This window comes from Chiloscyllium punctatum, chromosome 20 (genome assembly GCF_047496795.1).
Source record: "Chiloscyllium punctatum isolate Juve2018m chromosome 20, sChiPun1.3, whole genome shotgun sequence".
Classification (NCBI taxonomy): Eukaryota; Metazoa; Chordata; class Chondrichthyes; order Orectolobiformes; family Hemiscylliidae; genus Chiloscyllium; species Chiloscyllium punctatum.
In genome coordinates this window covers 57007085-57011593 of record NC_092758.1, presented here as the reverse complement: position 1 = coordinate 57011593, position 4509 = coordinate 57007085, and the positions used below count along the sequence as shown (strand labels likewise).

The 4509-nt window shown below is 40.5% G+C and overlaps 1 non-coding gene across 1 annotated transcript; it reads left to right on the top strand.

Moving 5' to 3' along the window:
* The first annotated feature begins 2642 nt into the window (after positions 1–2642).
* LOC140492331 (U6 spliceosomal RNA) lies at positions 2643–2751 on the top strand. Its single transcript, XR_011963533.1, has one exon. It is a non-coding gene; the product is annotated as a U6 spliceosomal RNA (small nuclear RNA).
* The last annotated feature ends 1758 nt before the right edge of the window (positions 2752–4509 follow it).

Here is a 4509-nt window from a genome sequence, read left to right as displayed (position 1 = left end):
ATAGTTGGGGAACAGCTAGTCATTGCTCTAGAATACTCTAGGATGGTTTGTTGCCTGTCTGGTGTCAGAGTCAAGGGTGACACTGATCAACTAGAGAGTGATGAGGCAGGGAGAGGTGAGTGAACTGATACAGGTCTTAGTTCCTATCATTATCAGTTACATAGGTAGGTTGAGGTCCTGTGAGTACCATTAGGAAGCTAGGAAAATTTACCGCCTCAGAAATAGTAATCTCCAGATTATTGCTGTAATAATGCAGAGGAATGTATACTGGAGGTAGAGCTCAAGATTCCTGGCCATGATGGAGATGAGATAGGGAGATGAGGTCTACATGATACAGTCAGGTAATACCTCAGTTGGTCTTGGACCAATATCATGGTGGAAGGTTTGATGGTACTGTGATGGAGAAGGTTTCTCCAAGCTTGGCCTGAACATAGGTTCAGAGGGGAGGACAACAATGCAAGAAAAAGGAGGAAAATAACAAGCACAAAAAGTCAAGGTTTGAAAATGAACAATAGAGGAGTTGTTCAGTAATTGATGAGCTATAGTACAATGCAAGACATCTAGCAGAGAAGGCAGATGAGCTAAGAGCAGACATGGAAGTCTAATACCCTTGCTATTGCATAAATATGGCTTAAAGAACAGCAAGGAAGAAGCTCAATACTACTGGTACAAAATTATGATGATAATAAAGGAGAGCATAACATTGATTTAAGAAAGAATCACAGCTTTATGAAGGAATAATACCATAGAATTATTTAATGATCAAGGCACAGGAGGAGCTGATTCAGATCATTGAGACCATTCCAGCTCTGCAAGAGCAATTCAGCTACGTTCACTCCCTTCCCTTTCCCCATTAGCCCACAAATTATTTATCTTCAGTTGCTTATCCAATATGTTGGAGAAATAACCAAGCAAGGCCGTTTGGGGAACAAAAGAGCCAATCGCATCATTTGAAGTGTACCTTGGACCCCCACAAAGACTTACTGGTGTTCAGGTTGTAAACTTGCTTGCTGAGCTGGAAGATTTGTTCTCAGATGTTTCATCACCATGATAGATAACATGATCAGTGAGCCTCCGATGAAGCTCTGGTGTACTGTCCCACTTTCTATTTATGTGTCTTGGTCTGTTGTGGTGGATGATATTACTTCTGGTTCTTTTTCTGAGAGGTTGGTAAATGGAGTCCAAATCAATGTGTTTATTGATGGAGGTCTGGTTTGAATGCCAGGCCTCTAGGAAGTCTTGGTCGTGTCTTTGTTTAGCCTGTCTCAGGATGGATGCATTGTCCTAGTTTAGCTGGTGTCCCTCATTGTCAATGTGAAAGGATACTTGTAATAGTTGGTCGTGTCTTTTGGTGGCTCATTGGTGCTTGTGTATCCTGGTGGCTACTTTCCTTCCAGTCTGTCCGATGTAATGCTTGTTGCAGTCCATGCAGGGTATTTTGTATATTATGTTTGTCCTGCTGGTTGTTGGTACGAGGTCCTTTAGATTCATCAAGAGCTGTTTCAGTGTGATGTAGGTTTGTGGGCTACCATGATGCCAAGGGGCCGGAGTAGTCTGGTTGTCATCTCCGAAACATCTGTAATGTATAGTAGTATATCTAGAGTCTCTGGGCGTGTTGTGTCTTCTTGTTGAGGTTTGTTGTGTAAGAATCGGTGGATTGTGCTTATTGGGTACCTGTTGTTCTTGAATACATTGTATAGGTGTTTTTCTTTGGCAACTCATAGTTCCTGGGTGCTGCAGTGTTGTGGTTCATTTAAATAATGTCCAGATGCAGCTCCATTTGTGGGTGTTGGGATGATTGCTCCTGTAGTTGAGTATCTGGTCTATGTGCATAGCTTTTCTGTAGATGCCCGTCTGCAGCTCTCCATTGGATTTTCACTCTCCTGTGACATCTAGGAAGAGGAGTCTGTTGTTTTTCTCTTCCTCTTTGGTGAACTTTATATCAGAAAGGATGTCGTTTATGTGTTTGTTGGTTTCTTCTAATTTGTTCTGTTTCATGATGACAAAGGTGTCATCCACATAGTGGACCCAAAGCTTGGGCTGGATCATGGGGAGGGCTGCTTGTTCCAACCTGCTCCAACGAGTTGCCCAATGAACTGTCCCTCTTCATCGGGGAGGAAACTAGCCACCAGGCTACATGAGCATCAACTAGCCACCAAAAGACATGACCAACTATCACTAGTACCCATACACACAGAGGAAGAGTGACACCAGTTCAACTGGGACAGGCTAAACAAAGACACACATGGGAATTCCTTGAGGCCTGGCATTCAAACCGGAACTCCATTAAAAAAATATCGATTTGGACCCCATTTACCAATCTCTCAGAAAAAGAACCGGAAATGATATCACCTACCACAACAGACCAAGATAGATAAATATTAAGTGGGACAGAACACCGGAGTTTCATTGGAGGCTCACTGATGATGTTACCTAACATGGTGATGAAACATCTGAGAACAAATCTTCCAGCTCAGCGAGCAAACTTACAACCTGAACCACAACCTGAGCTACAAATCTTCACAAAAATCTCAAACTTACTGGTGTACAAATGGTAATGCAATATCAGTACAGGAGATTTTAACTGTTGAATTAATTGTGATAGAGTCAGGGTGACAGATTTAGTGAGTGCAAAATTCTTCTTGTTATCACTTTGGCAACACATACATTAAAATTGGAATAATACAGAGAGAGTTAGCACGGTCTCTGCGAAAGCATGACACGCAAATTCATGAAGCATTCCATATTTTTAAGGGGCCCTCTTGTGATGCAGTCCAGATATAATAAAATCTCTGAATTGGTTGATTAGAAAAATATAAATACTTATAATTCTTTTCAACCAGTATGTAGCAATCCCAATGACAGGTGGTAGTTTTGCACTCTGTTTTAGGGAATGAAGTTTGGTAAACAGGGGCAGGGAAAACTAGTGGAAGAACATTTTGATATTAATTATGATTATAACTCTGTTAGATTTTGTGTATTTTGGAAAAGGACTCAGCAAGGACGTTTAAAGTGAGAAAAAAACAATTTTACTAAGTTGAGTGTCACTGATAAGGTCAGTATTTATTACTGATCCTGAACTGTCCTTAAAAAAAAAAGCTGGTGTGAACTACTTTCTTTAGTCACTGCACTGCATGTAGTGTACACAACATAGGAGGGTGTTCCAAGATTTTGACCTGGATGGTAACTTACAGAAAGTGGAATCTGCTGCTCCCTTTCCTCTAGTGGATGAGGTCATAAGTTTGGAAAGTGTCATTGAAAAAACTTTGACAAGTTGCTGCAATGTATTTGATAGATGGCATACTCTGCTGCCACTGTTCATTGGTGGAGGAGAGAAAGCATGTTTAAAGTGGTGGCTGAAATGCTGATCAATAGAATATTTCTTTTCAAGATGGTGTTGGAATGTCTTGAGAGCATCTTTGGAGCTGCACTCATCCAGGCAAGTGGAATATTCCAACACACCCCTGGATACAAGGATGGTAATAATAGAATTGATAAAAGGGAATAATGGATGCCGTATACTTGGATTTTCAGAAGGCTTTTGATGAAGTCCTCCCTTAAGAGCTTGGTTAGAAAATTAAGTCACATGGGATAGGAGGTAATATACAGGTGTGGATTCAATGTTTACAAATAGGCAGAAAATAGAGAATAGGAATAAATGCATCATTCTTGCACTGGCAGGTTATGGTTAGTGAGAACTACAAGGATCAGTACTGGAGCCCCAGCTTTTCACACTATGTATCAATGATTTGCCTGTGGGGAAAAAATGTAATATTTTAAAGTTCACAGATAACACAAAACTAGCTGGGAACTGTACTGTGAGCAAAATGCAAAGTAGCTTTAAGCAAATTTGAACAGACAGTGAGTGGGTGAGATAAGCAGATGGAATGTTATGTAAAAGTATGGGGTTATCACTTTGGTAGGAAGAACAAATATGTAGAGTATTTCTGAAGTAATGAGAAAGTAGTCTTCGTAGATTTACAAAAAGATCTGGGTGCTTTTGTTAATAAGTCACTGAAAGGTAACGTGCAGGAAGCAATTAGGAAGGCTAACAGTATTTTATTGTTTATCACTAGTGGTTTTGTGTATGGGAGTATTGAAATCTTGCTTCAAGATTGTAGTACCTTAGTTAGACCACACCTGGAGTACAGTGTGCAATTGTCGCCTCTCCAGGAAAGATATTATTGCTTAGAAGGAGTGCAACAATTCACTAGACTGGTTTCTGGGATGGTAGGATTGTACAGTAAAGAGAGTTTGGACAAACTGGTCCTATATTCTCTAGAGTTTTGAAGAACGGGAGGTGATTTCATTAAAACATAAAATACTTAAAGGGACAGATAAGGTAGATGCTGGTAAGATGTTTCTGCTAGTTGGGGAGTCTAGAGCCAGGGACACAAGGATTTGGACAATGAGAACATATTCAAGCACGTGGAAGATGAAAGGGAGGTTGGAGATGGAGTAGCAGTTTGCAAGTGTCACAATATGAATTAGGAGCACAATAGGCCACTC